General features: G+C 46.4%; 1 protein-coding gene across 1 annotated transcript in view; it reads left to right on the forward strand.

The window, feature by feature from the left end:
• The window catches only part of LOC115099496 (G-protein coupled receptor 54-like), a 115,301-nt gene that overhangs the window by 74,152 nt on the left and 24,684 nt on the right, over positions 1-16,465 (forward strand). The gene's annotated exons all lie outside the window — the stretch shown is intronic.

The following is a 16,465-nucleotide window of genomic DNA, read 5'->3' on the forward strand; positions in this document are numbered from 1 at the left end:
GTTAAAGCCTGCCTAGTCCGAAGCAACAGCAGGCCTCATCACTGTCTGCTCGTGGGCAGTGGGGAATCTCTATCCTACACAACTCCATGACTTCTCCTCAGCTGTCACATAGCAGCTGACATGGTGTTAGAGAAGGCTGCAAATAGATGACATTTTTTTGAAGTTTCTGACCTAAAAAGGCTTAGGTTTTTTAATGCTTTTTAAGTGGAGTGCAGACACAAGATAGGGACCCAAAGTAAATTCTCTTGGGGTAATTAGCATCACTTCACCTAACACCTCACAAGTTTTAAATGCAGCTGCACATTTTTGCACTGTACAGATGAACAAGAACTAGTGTTCTATTTACTTTTCCAGTAGGCTTCTGATAAAAGATGTATGTGATGCCCAGAGGCAGATTGTAGGAAAATATCAGCCCAGCACTTTGTTGTCCTGGTGATAGTGAGAGAGCTGAAATGTGATGGTCCCAACCAGTCCCTCTCTCTTTCACACCTTTTTTTTTTTTTTAGACTTTACTGGATTCACTGAGGCCAAATAAAACTTAGTTTCTTATCCCAGGGCAGTGCTGTTTTCAGTCACAGTGCTGCCTGCCAATGTTTGCACAACCTCACTTTCCCTTCTTCCATCTCTGAGGCTACAGGCAGACACTTTCAACCGGATGGAAACAGAGCTCTGTTACTGCAGGACTGGCAATAGACTGCTTTTTTTTCTCTCTAGGAAGGGCCCTGGGGCTGATAGCTCATCCAGTTAGTAAAAAAAAAAGGAGGTGGGAGAGACAGGAAGGCCGGGCTGGGGCCAGGACACTGCAGTTCCGACTGGAGCATCAAAGAGAGGCAAGCCAAAGGCAGGCAGTGCTCTGACTGGAAAACAGAGCAGTGTTTGTTTGTTTTTTTCAAATATATGCAGCAGGTAGGGGTCATCAAGGTCCTAGCTTACCAGCAACAAGTACCAGTCTGCCTTTGCTTCCTCCAAAATTGAAGCCTAGCACATCTGCACACAAAGACAAGGAGCTAACTGCTAGTGCAGTTGAATCACAAAGAAAGCAGAGGAGCCTGAGAGGAAATAATATGGGACCAACCTAACCGGCCCACCGGGGCATGCCCGCTCCCCCGATAGGCCAAACCGCCCCTGGTGATGCCAGCATTCGGTGTTAGACCCAGAGAGAAGGCCCATTTCTTGGACAGAGGTGATATATCTTCAACAAGAAACAGGCAAATGATTCATTATAGCTGCAGTATGACATTTGCATAGCTAATATACACCCTATTAATCACAAATAGATTGAATACATAGCAACAGCACCTGTTCCACCGAACAGTGTATGGAGGTGAACGCTAGCTAGTTAGTGGCCAACTCACATGCATGCCCATTTACCCAAGATTTAACTAAGAGTATGCTGTCTGGAGAAGGCTACAGAAGCCATTTGGGAAACTCCACAGTAAGGAGTTTCATGTTTAGCTCTTGCTGACTTCCTTGGAAGCATACACTAAGCTTTCAGTTTCATGGCCTAGGCCATATGATCTTGCATTTGAGAAATTTGCTTATTGCAATGGCCGATGGCACGCTAGCATACAAAGCCATGTGGAACCCAAATCTTTTACCTAGTGAGCCCTTAAAACAAAAAACACACAATGAAAAGACACAGCCAAAAAGTGAAATTTCAAAGCATGTGACCACTTTATTAAACAATTGTAGTCAATAGAATCAAAGGAAGTCAACATCTTTGGCAATCACATTTTGCAAGGACAAGAGATCAAATAGCACACAATCTTGTAACTAAAATGACCTCCACATTTAGTATAGACCTGTACATACATAATTACAAATGGCAACATGACATATACAGTATTAGGATCATATCCTTTAACAAAATCATGATTTTAGAATAGAACGTAGAAAGTGGAAGTGGCAACTCGATAGTTAAGGTACCAGCAGGAATGGAGCAAGCTGGGTTTCCTTCACCTGCAAAGTGCTTCTGCCTGGAGCATTCCATTTTTCTTTTTATATATTCATAAAGACATATATTATGCAGTAGAAAGAATCATATTTAATCCGGTTGATGATTTTCTAACATAAGTACTTTTGAGCCAATAATCACGGGCCTCATACTGCATGTATAATAATACCAATATTTTGTGAACCTTGCTGTGGAAAGCTCCTATTTCATAATATTTGAAGAGGACCTACACAGATGCTTCCAGGAACAATAAGGAATCTTTTTAAGAAAAAGATAATATGGTTACCAATGGGTTCATTTTTTTTATTTTTAGGATTACATAATCTTGTTCTCGATTTTTCCCCCATTACACCATAGTCTTTTAGTTTTGTTTTTCTCAAGGAACTCAGAACTAAAAGCCCACGTGAACATGAAAGTGAAACTAGGATTGGATCAATGTATCCTACAAAAAAAAAAAAATGATGTCACTAGATGATAGCTCTAAAGCAAGTATTTATTTATTTATTTGTTTATTTGTTTGTTCTTATATTCTGCTGTTTCTAAAGAAATTGTTCAAAGCATATTACATTAAACATTCACAATAACATTTGACAAATACTCAAGCATGCAGACATTCAAGATTAAACCAGAAAATAATTCATAGCAAGTACTGCTTAAGCCCAGTGATCGATCTGTTTGAAGCTAAAACTTATTATGCTGATTGGTGGTGTTAGAGAAGGGGTGCCTTCATCTAGATAAGAAGTAATGAATCTTGAATTTTGAATCAGGAATTCCCTTCCAATAGTTTTAGAACTTTATTTAATGTAAACCTCTTTTCAGTGGGTGTCCTTAATACAGGAGCACATAGTGTCCCAGGGCCAAATTCTCTTCTGCCAGGGGTCCTTCCAATTGGGGGCAGGGGTAGAATGATAAAATCTCCATGGCCCTTCAGGTGGCAGGAACTAGGAAAAAGAGTTAACATTCCCAGTGATAGAAGGTGAGATCTCTCATCTCTTCTACTGGTGTTCTCCAGGGGCATCTCTGGAAGAATGTCCCAAAAACAAAAAAATTATATCCTTCTCAACCTCACCTCTTGGACAGGAATAATTGCACAAAAATTCCTCCCAAACAAAAATAGGAACCAAATCTTCTCAAAATAAAATCCACTTTTCTGGTGGCAAGACCCTGCTATTCCTACTCGTATTGCAGGTAGGGAAATGTAGCTCTTTTCCTTGACCTCCTCCAGGCAGGACGACAAACATCTTCCCAGTGGCAGAACCAGGATCCATACAAATATATATATTCTTCACCAAAAAGAGTCTATCCAAAAATCTTCTCCAACTCCAAACCTAGTCTGTCACAGATGTGAGTCCTTGGGCTGTGGTTTGTTGACACAGCCTAGTAGGCAAACCCACGAGGCTCATGCCCACAACTGGTGGACACATCCTTACTGGGATTGAAGCTTGGACTTCACCTATTCCAGCCCCGTTTCTCACAGGTTGAGCCCTTGGGTTCGAGGGAACAAAAAGGCTTAGGAAGTGTCACATAAAGAGCGGTCAGACAGTAAGGATACAGGCAGAGGTCAGGGCTGGTAGCGAGTAGGCAGGGTCCAGGTCCAGGCCAAGAACGGGACAGGCAGTACAAATCAGTATCCGGGTCCAGGCCAAGATCGGGGCAGGCAGAAATCCAAAGGAGTAGTCGGTGTCCATAGCAGGGATCAGTACCAGGTGACAGGCAAGAGAGTAGTCAGGTCCGAGGCAAGGGTCAGAGCCATTCGAGGCAAGGGTCAGAGCCAGGAGACAGACGGAGACAAACAGACAAGGCATGACAAGATACTGTGACAAAAAGAACAAACCAAGCAAACAAAGCAGGGCAAGGCAAGGCAGGGCAATGAAGAGGCAGGCAAAGAACAGTAAAACACAGCAAGGAAACAGGAAGGCAAAGCACAGAACAATGAAAAGCAACACACACTACTAGGCTGAAGCAATCTGCTGGTAGTGCATTTGGTTTTAAATACCCAGCCGTGTGACATCATCACTGAGTGCTGGCAGTCTGTTTCCTGCTTCTGAGCCCTTAAATGTGTCGGTGCACATAGTGTGCCCAGGGGCAGAATAGCGTGGCGGAATTTCAGCCATATCAGCAGCGTCAGAGACTTTTGGGGGTAAGTGCAGCTGGCCAAACATAACAGTAACATTCCCCCCCCCCCCCCCCCGTCTAAGCCTCCTCTTCAAGCTTCTTGGCTTAGGTTTCTGGGGAAAGTGTCCATGGAACTCCTTAGTAAGTCAGGGGGCTTAAACATTGGAGGCAAGTTCTCAAGTATTTTGCTCAGGACTAAAGCCCTTCCATGAGATGAGATAGTGAAGTCTGTATCAGATCCTCCTGGAACTGAGAATCTCGTAAACTTCATATTCTGTGTCCTTTTCCAACGTTTATTTATTTATTTATTTAGACCTTTTCTATACCGACATTCTTGATAGATATCATATCATATCGGATTACATTAAACAAGGGTAACGAGAGCTTTAACATTAATCGTAGCTAGGAGGCTACTGGAAGGGGTGAGAGAAGAGATAAGATATAAGGAGTGAAGGCAGCTAGCTAAACTTCGGTATATAAAAGCATTTAAATAAATAAATAAATAAATAAATAAAAGTTACATTGAACGCGGGTTACTGGAACGTGGAGGTGGAAGAGAAAAGGGGAGAGGAACAGTTGCATAATAATATGTATAAGAAAACGCTTAATGATATATATATGAGATAAAATATATAAGATATATAATAATGTATATAGGGTAAACCATAGTAAGAGGAACAGTTGAATGAAATATGATAAATAATATGATGTAATATTATTTATTTTAATTTATTTATTTAAATACATTTCTATACCGATAGTGGGAACATCATATCGGTTTACATCAAAACAATGAACATAAGGAAAGGTAGTTCCATTAAACAGGGAGTTGGGGAGGGAATGAGAGGAACTGAGAAAGAAGATTGAAAGTACATAGGAATCAGGCTATTCTGTAACAGTTTATAGCCAAATAATTAACATTGAGTTATACAATTTGAGGTAACATTAAGAACTATGTACAACAGGTGTAGGGAGGGTTTATGTGGAAGGTTGGGTGTGTATAAATGATTCAGGTTTGTTTGTAATGGGTGAGAAGGGTATTATTGTTGATAGGCTTGTTTGAAGAGCCAGGTTTTCAAGTTGGCTCTGAATTTTGAGGTGCAGGTCTCGAGCCTGAGGTTGGGGGGTAGAGAATTCCAGAGCGTGGGTCCAGCAATGGATAGGGCTCGTTCCCTTGTGGAAGTAAGGTGTGCTCTTTTTAGTGAGGGTACGTGGAGAGTTCCATTACTGGAGGCACTGGTGGATTTTTTGGATTGTACTGGGCAGAATGGATCAACGAGCCAGTTTGAGTTGTGTGAGAATATAGCTTTGTGTGTCAATGTTAGGGTTTTGTATATGATGCGAGAGGGGATTGGAAGCCAATGTAAGTTCTTGAGGAGGGGAGTAATATGATCATATTTGCGGGCATTGGAGATGGTTCTTGAAACTGCATTCTGCAGCATTTGGAGGGGTTTTATTGTAGAGTATGGAAGGCCTAAGAAAAGGGAGTTACAGTAGTCCATTTTTGTTGAGAGGGTGACTTGAATGACTGTGCGAAAATCAGTGGCATGAAGTAATGGTTTCAGTTTCTTCATGACACTAAGTTTGAAAAAACCTTCTTTGAGGATTAGATTGATATGTTTTTTTAGGTTCAGTTGTTGGTCTATTTGAACCCCAAGATTTTGTGCGTCATGCTGCCTTGTGAAGGTATCATAGGCAGGATTGTTTGTGATGGCTGGTTTGGGGGGTGATTGTTGGGAGATCAGGAGCAGTTCGGTTTTTGATGCATTTAGAGCTAGGTGAAGGTCAGAGAGTAGGATGTTGATGGAGGCAAGACAATTTCTCCAGTGGTCCAATGCTTTTGTTAGGGTATCCTGAATGGGTATGATGATTTGAACATCATCAGCGTATAGGAAAAATTTGAGGCCGAGATCAGATAGGTGCTGGCAGAGGGGGGTGAGGTACATGTTAAAGAGGGTGGATGAGAGGGAGGAGCCCTGGGGGACTCCTTGGGAGAGTGCATGAAGGGCGGATTCTGAGTTGCCTATTCTAATATAACAAATAACAGATGACGAAAGTAACATTACAAATTATATAGCACATCGAATATAGGGTATGAGGAGACAGTTAATAAAAAATTGTATAACAAATATATCGTACATATATTCCATTGGTTTAGGAGGGAGTCATGAAGGCCATGACAGGAGCAGAGGTTTGAGGAGTGAGAAATGGAACACATCATGGAACTTGAGAGTGGGTGAATGAAGGGTGGCGTGGGTATGAACATTTTGTGCTGTGGCATACTTGATGCAGCCTCATAGATGAACCTATGAGGCCTATGCTGGCAGCTGGAAAATGTGCCTTGTAGTGGGACAGACTGGAGCTGTCACCTGTATCAGCCACCTGCTTCGCCAGTTGAGTCCTTGGGTTCTGACGGCTGGCAGGTCTTAGGCGGGTCCATAGAGCAGTGGCTAGAACAAGAGTACAATGATATGCCAAGGTCAGGGTAAGCAGCAAGCTAACAGAGTTGGAGAGAGGCCAAGTTCGGGGCAGGCGGCAGGCAAGGGTGGTCAGGTCCAGACAAAATGTCAGGTCCAGGCAGGAGGCAGTCATGGCCAGGTCCAGGCAAGAGGTGAGGTCTAGAAGTCAAGCCAAGGGTGGATGAGGACACACAGAAGACACTAGATGAGACGGGTAATACAAGGCAAGGCTGGAGAAAGAAATTTAGATGAGAAAAGGCTGGAAAGACAAGGTTGGATGAAACAAGGCTGGAGAGGCAAGGCAGGGCAAAGAATCAGAAACGTAGGACACAAGAACCAGGAACTCAAAGGCAACATCCACTGCTAAGGCAGGAGATCTGTTGATGAAGTGAGGTAGTGCTGCGAGGCCCTTTTTTAAGTAAGACAGTTAGCCTGACATGATAGGAGGGCACCACTCAAAGTTTCCGCCATAGCGCCTATGTAATGTACACATATGCACGCATACGTGCCTAAGGGACAGCGGCAGGTAATAGCGACTGGCAGTGTCTCATGCTGTGCTGGGTGGCATTCAGAACAGGAGGCTGTGTGCTGACCACAGGACCGGTCCAGCCACATCACGGGTGAGTGAAGCAGCTCACAGGGCTCTCCCATGTGTCACCAAATGTAACAGTACCCCCCCCCCCCTCCAAAGCCTCTTCTGTGGAGACTTCAGTGACCTGGAAAGGCGGTTTGCCTGGCCAAGAGAGAATTTCAGGCTTTAACAGAGATACATAGAGGACCTCATAGATGCACAGAGAAAGAAGTAATTTGAATTTGTAAGCTACTGGATTGAGTTGTCGTTCAATGGGGAATGGATCCATGAATCATGGAACAAATTTCAATGAGGGCATTTTCAATCATAAGTTTTTAGTGCGGAGCCAAATCAGGCTCCCTGGGTGAGGTTGAGGGGCTGAGTGATCTTTCTTGTCTGTTTTGTAAATGGCTCTGGTGGTGTGGATAAGTTCTTGGAAGAGAAGTCCATTACCAGCTTATTAATCAAGTTTATTGAGAAAATAGCCACTGCTATTACTAGCATCGGTAGCATGGGATATACTTAGTTTTTGGGTACTTGCCAGTACTTGTAGCCTGGATTGGCCACTGTTATGTTGCATCCGTCGGTGCTAGACAGCTTCGCCCCGTTTGCCTCACCTTATTCACGGCTCCTCCCGCTTACCTAGGAAAGATGGCTACCGCCGAGTCTACAAGCCGACCTCTCCGGCGTCCCCGGAACGGCTATGGTGCAGCCTCCTGCCATGCTCCTCCCAGGTACCTACTAGGGTGCGCGCACGCGCGCCACCCACGTCTTTAATCCAACCTTGGCACGAACCTCGGGGGAGTTCCCCCTTGCTGACGTCATGCCATCCGGGTATATAACCTATTCTAATTTGCTAGCTCACTGAGTTAGCAAGGACTACGATTGGACTCAAATCCGTTCCTGTCTATGCTACTCTGCCGCTTCCATGCTGCTGCTGGAAGCTCTCTCTCTCTGCCCTTCGGGGTAACTGCTAACCTGGGTACCCGCTCCTCGGGGGTCCTCTACTTTATTTCAGGTGCCTTACAGGAAACAGGTACTCGCTCCTCGAGGGCCTGCTCTCCCTGCCTCGGTGCCTGCACTTCCTTCTACAACCTGGTGGAATCACATACCTAGAGCAAACACCTAGTGAGTACTCTAACTCTCAGTCTATCTCATCCACAGTACTTCCTTGCTGGGAAACCTGCTTTGGAACCTTCCGATACCAACGGGGTGAGAAGGGCTCCCTCTGCCGAGGTCCCTGAGACTGCAACTACTACCAGACTGCCTCATTACTGCCACCTCTGGTGGTACTCTTCAAGCTGTATAATAAAGAACTAACTGTGTTTGTGCATCCTGAGTCTAGCCTAGTACTGTGGCTCCTCACAGGGCTCCTCCCCATGGGCGTGGTCATCTGCCACAGTACCAAGGATCCACCCAAACACCGCTCAACCATAACATGTTGGAAACAGGATTCTGGGCTTGATGGCCCCTTCGTCTGACCCAGTATGGCAATTTCTTATGTTCTTATGCCAATTTCCTGGAGTTCATGCTCCATCAGGTTAGCTGCTAGGCAAGTGTTGGAAATCGGAACAGGTTTTGGTGTATGGGGATGACATCCGAACACTATATAAAAGGGCAATGGCCAGTGGAACTGTTTATGTAGTTATTATGGCAGAATTCTTCCCATGGGAGAAGGGAGGCCCAATTATCCTGCTGTGAGTTACCATAGGCTCATATAAAGGCCTTGAGACTCTGATTTACTCGCTTAGTTTGTCCATTGCTCTTGGGGTGATAGGTTGAAGTGAAATCCAATGTAATTCCAAACTTCCTGCACATGCCTTTCCAGAAGCAAGCCATAGCCATAAACTGTACTCCCTAGTCTGAGAAAGTGAAGGAATATGTGCAGATAGAAGATATGCTGGATAAAGAGTTTAGCCAGTTCTGATGCTGACAGGAAGCCCGGAAGGGATGCGAAATGCACCAGCTTAGAAAATCTATCAACTACCAAACATGTGGTGGTGTTGCCACTAGAGAGGGGCAGGTCTATGATAGAGTCAGTGGCCAAGTGGGTCCAGGGTTCCTTGGAGGCTGGCAGCAGCTGTAACTGGTCAAACTCGCACACTTTTATTCATGGCACAAATGAGACAGGTTTCCATGTAACACTTTATGCCAGTCTTTTTCTGGGGCCACCAGTAGTATTGGAAGATTAATTCCAAGGTTTGGGTGATATCTGGGTGACCCGGTAAGTGGGGGTCATGAGCCCACTGAAGAACCTTTGACGTAGATGCTTGGGATCTTCAGTCTTCCCAAGAGGAACTGTGAAGGCAGCAACAATTACAATCTTTGCAGGATCAATGATATGTCATGAAGACTCCTGAGAACTTTCTGTATCAAAGGAGTGAGAGAGGGCATCAACTCACCAGTTCTTCTCTGCAGGGTGCTACTGCAACTTGAAGTCAAACCGATCAAAAAATGACTAATAGGCTTACCAGGAATTCAGCCTCCATGTCTGTGCTGGGTGTTCAAGGTTTTTGTGATTCATATAGATAGTTAATGGGTTCTTAGCTCCTTCCAACAGGTATTGCCATTCTTCTAAGGCTAACTTGACCACTAGCAGATCACAATTACCAATGGTATAGTTCTTCTCTACTGCAGAGAATTTCTTCGGGAAATAGAAGCAGGTCTTGAGAGTACCGTTATGGTTATGCTACAGGAGGACAGTGCCTACCCCGTGGATTGACACATCTACATTCAGAATGAATGGCTTGGATGAGTCTGGGTGGTGTAGACATGGATCAATGGTGAATTCCTCTTTGAGATGTTCAAAAGCTTGGATAGCATCCATGATTCAGTTTTTAGTGTCCAGACCCTTCTTGGTTAGGGCTGTGAGTGGCGCCACCAGGAAGAGGAATCATGAATAAATTGCATATAGTAATTTATGAACCTCAGGAAGTGCTGCAGCGCTTTGAGGCCCACAGGTCGGGACCACTCCAGTATGGCCTTTAATTTGTCTGGGTTCATACATAAGCCTTGGCAGGAGATAATATATACCCAAGAAGGGAAGCGCTTTCTGTTCGAAGGTACACTTCTCTAATTTGGCATAGAGGTGGTGATCACGGAATCTCAGGGTGAACTGTTTCACATGTCATCAATGCTCCGGCAAAGACTTGGAGATAATTAGGATATCATCCAGGTAAACTACCACATGAGAGTAGAGAAAGTCCTGGAAGACCTTATTGACCATAAATTGGAAGACTGTGGGGGTCAAAGGGCATCACTAGGTATTCATATTGTCCCTCACAGATATTGAAGGCGGCCTTCCATTCCTCGCCTTCTCTGAACCTGATCAAGTTGTATGCCTCCCCCCCCCCCCCCCCCCCCCCATGTAGGTCCTGCTTGATAAATATCTGTGCACCCTAAAGGTGATCAAAGAGCTCGGAGATCAAGGGAAGAGGATAGTGATTCTTCTTGGTAATGGAGTTAAGACTACAATAGTCAGTACAGTGACGTAACAACCTGTCTTTTTTCCCTTCAAAATCGAATCCCATTCCAGCAGGTGATGAGGAGGGGTTGAATGAAGCCTCTGTCAAAATTCTCTTTAATATAGTTGGTCATAGCCTCTATTTCAAGAGCAGAGAGTGGGTATACACTGCCTGTGGGTGGAGCCTTGCCAGGGACCAAGTCAATGGCACAGTCGTAAGAGCGATGGGGCAGCAGGACTTCTGCCTGCTGTTTGCTGAACATATATGTAAACTCTGTGATTTGTGGCAGTGGACACAAAAGCTATGAGGTAACGGTCCGAGCCAAGGGAATCAGAGGTGATATTTTGGCACGGCATCACTCATGACAACTAGAGCTCCATTTGACGATCTGCAATGTGGCTTACTCAATGTGGGGCTTATATGGCATGAACCACAGTAAGCCCAAGATAATTGCACTTACTACTTAGGATAACACATTAAGACTGATTTGCTCGCTATGCAGAATCCCTGTGTGCAGGGTGAGGGGTATGGCAGCTCTTGTAACATGTCTAGGCAAATGTTCTCCATATATGGATGAGATTGAGAGTGGAGTATCCAAAGGAACTGTCAGTGGATACAGGTGCTGCCAGCACTGGTATCCAACAAGGCAAATCGTCCACAAGAATGTCCCTAAGAGAGAGACATACTGGTACGAGGAATTGTGGAGAGGTACAAGGATGACATAGGGTGGCTTCTCCCACCAGGCCTGGGTCCTTGAGTTTGCTGGCTTATTCGAGCAGTGACTTGCAAAGTGCCCAAATGCGGCACAATACAAGCACAGGTTGAGGTTGCACCTTTGCTTCTCCTCCGTAGACAGTTTAAAACAGTCAACCTGCATGGCCTCTACTGGTGCTGGTCCAGGCTCAGGAGGTAAATAGAAAGTCACTGGCCACTAGAAATTCAGGGCGACGCAGATGGTCCATTTTTGGAACTGTAGGGCTAGATTGATTAGATCCTCCAATGTCTCCAGCAGATCCTTGGCAGCCAGCTCTTCCTTATGTGCTCTGAGAGCCCTTGCCTTAAGATTGCAATCAGACTGACACTACCCCACTGAGGTTCAGAGGTCAGGGTGCAGAAGTGCACTGTGTATTCCCCCACAAACTAAGAACCTTGTCTGATCTTCAGGAGTTTGGATGCCTTGGAAACTGTGCAACCAGGTTCATAGAAGATCTGCTGAAATTCTTGTAAAAAGCAGTTCAAGTCTCCCAGGAGTGGGTCATCTCTTTCCCAGAGAAGTGAGGTCCATGCCAGCAAGGAGAGAATATAAATCACCTTGACTTGATCAGTGTAGAGCAAAGGTGCCTATAAGTCAAACTGCATCTGACATTGATTTAGGAAGCTTCTACATTTAACTGGATCTCCATCATACCTCAGTGGTGGAGGCAAGTGTAAGATGGGAATAGTAAGCCAAATTACAGGTGCTGGAACAGAAGCCTGAGTGATCTGGGCAGGCATACCTTTAGGTACCCGGCCATGGTATTCAGCTTATCCTACTGCTGAAGCTGATGCACTAGCCCAGCAATGGCATCGGCTTGAGTCGAGTCTGCTGAGCTCATTACCTAGCAATCTTTGAAGGGTGGCATGGGTGTGAGCCCTTTGCCCTTTGCACTGCAGCGTAGTTGACGCAGCCTCATAGGCGAATCTACAAGGTCTAAGCTGGCAGCTGGCAAATGCGTCATACAGTGAGATGAACTGGAGCTTCACCTGTACAAGCCGCCTCCTCCATAGGTTGAGCCCTTAGGTTCTGGCAGGCCAGCAGGTCTTAGACGGGTCCAGAGGGTGTTGGCTAGAGCAAGAGTCCAATGGCACACCAAGGTCAGTGCAGGCAACAGGCTAATGGAGTTGGAGACAAGCTAAGGTCAGGGCAGGCAGGAGACGAGGGTGGTCAGGTCCAGGCAAGAGTTCAGGCCCAGGTGGCAGGCAATCATAGTCACATCCAGGCAAGAGGTCAGGTACAAGCAGCAGGCAATCATGGTCAAGTCCAGGCAAGACGTTGGATCCAGAATTCAGGCAAAGGATGGATGAGGACACATGGAAGATACTGGACAAGATGGATAATACAAGGCAAAGCTGGACAAGGAAGGTTGGATGAGACAAGGCTGGATGAGGCAAGGCTGGAGAAGCAAGGCAGGATGAAGAATCAAGTACACAGGAAAGAGGAACCAGGAACTCAAAGCAACATGCACTGCTAAGGCAGGAGACCCATTGCTGAGGCAAAGTAATACTGCAAGGCCCTTGCTTAAGTAAGCTGGTCAACCTGATGACATAGGAGGGCTCCACTCAGCATTTCCCACTGTGGCACCTATGTAATAAGTGCAGATGCATGGACATGCCCAAGGGATGGGGGCAGGAGTGGAGACTGGCAGCATCTTGGGTTGCGCTGGGTGACATTCAGAGCAGGAGGCTGTGTGTTGATCGCAGGAAAGGTTTGGCCACATCTGGGGTGAGTGAGGTGGCTCATAGGGCTGCCAAATGTATCAGGTGATAGTTTTAACAGATAAGTCACTGGCCCAATCTTGGGAATGATGGGTAATAAACCAATGAAGCGTGGTGAGAATTTGGTAGAGGGGTTCTTGAATTGTATGTTGCGGGTACTCAAACATACCAACTCCCCAGGTTTGAGTTGAGATGCCGGCTAGCACCTCTTGTCCACTTAATTTTGTATCTCTCAGCAGCTGCAGTAAGGAGTTGACGTGTCTTCTGCCATAAGTCCTTGGCTTACGATGATGGCTGCAGGACAAGGAACCAACACGGTAGTAGGAAGTGGTACCCATGAATATCTGCCAAATACAATCTGAAATAGGGACAATCCTCAGGAATTCTGCCCAGAGGAGGAGAGATACCCATTTGTCCTGTCGTTCATTGATGTATGCTCTCAGGAATCCCTTAAGGATTTGGTTGGTTCTCTCCATCTGTCCATTACTTTGCAGGTGGTACCCAGAGGAGAAGTTCAAAGAGATTCCAAACTTTTTGCATAAGCCATTCTGAAAGCAAGATGTGAATTGCACTCCCTGACTGGAGAGAATATGTTGGGGTAATCTGTGAAGTCAGAAGATATGCTAGAAAAAGAGACAGGCTAATTCTGGTACAGATGGAAGATTGGGGAGTGGTGTGAAGTGAGTCATCTTGGAAAGCCGGTCCACCACAATCAGATGGATGTGCAGATATTAGAGAGAGGTAGGTCTGTAACGAAGTCCATGGTCATATGGGTCCAGGGTTTCTCAGGGCTGCAATGTCTGTAACAGCCCCCAAAAGTGAACAAGGGAGCTCTTATTAATTGGACAATTGGGGCATGACTTTTTGTAGCACTGCACATCAGGCTTTACTTGGGGCCACCAGTAGTAGCTAAGAAGCAGCTCCAAGGTTCTAGTGACTCCAAAGTGGCCTGCCAGATGGGATTTTGGACCCATTTAAGTACTCTCTCTCATAGGCATTTGGGGACCACCATCTTTCCTGGTAGGACAGGTACTGCTGCAGTGGCCATGATTCCTGCTGGATCAATGATGTGACAATGAGGTTCCAGGGAGTCTTTAGTTTCAAAGAACCACGAAGAGCATCAGCCCATTGTTTATTCTCTGCTGGTCGATATCTGAGTTCAAAATCAAAGCAATTGAAGAATAAGGACCATCAGGCCTCACATGGGTTCAAGCACTGGGCCTGCAGTAGATATTCCAAATTTTTATGATCCATGAAGATCATGATTGGGTGTCTAGCTCCCCTCCAGTAGACAACGCCACTCCTCCTCAGCCAATTTCATGGCCAAGTGTTCTCTGTCCCCAATGGTATAATTCTCTTCTGTGGCAAGGAGTGTAGGGACTTTGGAAGCTGGGGCTGTGGAACCTGAAGCCTAGATTCGCTCATAGTGACCTCTGGAGTCCTCTTCCAGGGGTTGCTGTGTAGGATATGCAGATAAGCCTTCCAGTCCTCTTCTGTGGCAAGGAGTGTAGGGACTTTGGAAGCTGGGGCTGTGGAACCTGAAGCCTAGATTCGCTCATAGTGACCTCTGGAGTCCTCTTCCAGGGGTTGCTGTGTAGGATATGCAGATAAGCCTTCCAGTCCTCTTCTGTGGCAAGGGATATGAGATCTCTGGAAGCTGGGGCTTTGAGCCTGAAGTCTACATTCATTGGCAGTGACCTCTGGAGTTCTCTCATGGGGGCTGCTAGGTAGCAAATGCAGATGAGCCTTCCAGTCCTCTTCTGCTGCCAAAAGCTTGACTAGTACCCACTTTCTACCTCCCTCCCTATTTTTCCAAGCCATATTCAAACCCACAACCCTTGGGTGAGATGGGTTCTCCCAAGTTCTTGAAGAGGTGCAGATGAAGTCTCGATTGTGGGGGCTAGATGTCGCTGGAACTTAGGTGCCAGTCTGAAGTGTCGGTGGGACACCTCCCTCTCTCGGGCTCACTCCTGGAAGTGGAGTTCCACCTGTGTAGCCAAGGCGATGAGGTCCTCTAATATGGGAGTCAGATCCTGGCCCACTAACTTGTCATTAATATGATCCACCAGGCCCTGCCAAAAAATGACGGTCAAGCTATTGTCACCCCAATGGAGTTGTGAGGCCAGGGTGCAAAATTGAATGGCGTAGTTGCTCACAGTGCGGGTGCCCTGTTAGATATGGATCAATTCTGTAGCAGCCAATAAGGCCTGATCAGGCTCATCAAATGCTTGTCAAACATGCCAGAGAACGTTGTCCAAATTCTCCACCAAGGGGTCATTCTGTTCCCAAAGCGGAGATGCCAAGCTAGTTCAAGCCCAGCCAGCAGCGACACTATGTAGGTCACCTTAGTTTGGTCTGAGGGAAAGCTGGTAGCCATCAATTCAAAGTGCATTCTGCACTGGTTGACGAACCCCAAGCCAACCCTAGGATCCCCATCATACTTGAGTGGGGAGGAAGGTGCAGCATGGAGTACACATGCCTAACAGGTGTGGCTGGAGGAGGCGTTGGTGCGGGTACAGGCGGATGCACCAATAGGGATTCTAATTGGACCGCTGGCCTTGAAGAATGCTGGTCATGTTACTGAGCTGGTCTTGCTGCTGCTGGACCTGGAGAGGCAACCCTCAGACAGACTGAGCCGGGGACGAGTCCACCGAGCTCATGGCCTCAGCAAACTGTCACAGATGGAGCCCTTGGGCTGTGGTGTGGGTGACACAGGTTAGTATGCAAACCCACTAGGCCCATGCTGACAGCTGCTGGACATGCTCTTACTGGGACTAGAGCTGGGACCTCACCTTTACCAGTCCCTTTCCTCAAAGATTGAGCCCTTGGGTTCCAGGGGCCAGCAGGACTTAGGCGAGTGTCCCATCAGGAGTGGTCAGACGGAGTCAGGATACAGGCAGAAGTCAGGGCTGGTAGTGAGTAGGCAGGGTCTGGGACTAGGCCAAGGTCGGGGCAGGCAGCAAGAATCAGTATACAGGTTCAGGCCAAGGCTGGGGCAGGCAGAAGTCCAAGGGAATAGTCAGTATCCATAGCAGAGGTCAGTACCAGGCGGCAGGCAAGAGAGTAGTCAGGTCCAAAGCGAGGGTCAGTACCAGGCGGCAGGCAAGAGAGTAGTCAAGTCTGAGGCAAGAGAGAGTCAAGAGACAGCCAGAGACAAACAGACAAGGTAAAACAAGGTACTGGGACAAGACAAAAACCAGGCATCCAAGGCAGGGCAAGGCAAGACAGGGCAATGAAGAGGTAAAGCATAGCAAGGAGACAGGAAGGCAAAACACAGAACAACAAGAAGCAACACGTACTGCTAGGCAGGATTTCCTGTTGCTGAGGCAATTTGCTGGTAGTATGGCTGGGTTTAAATACCCAGTCACTTGACATCATCCCTGAATGCTGGCAACCTATTTTCTGCCGCAGGGCCTTAAGTGTTAGC

Source organism: Rhinatrema bivittatum, chromosome 1 (genome assembly GCF_901001135.1).
Source record: "Rhinatrema bivittatum chromosome 1, aRhiBiv1.1, whole genome shotgun sequence".
NCBI classification, from domain to species: Eukaryota; Metazoa; Chordata; class Amphibia; order Gymnophiona; family Rhinatrematidae; genus Rhinatrema; species Rhinatrema bivittatum.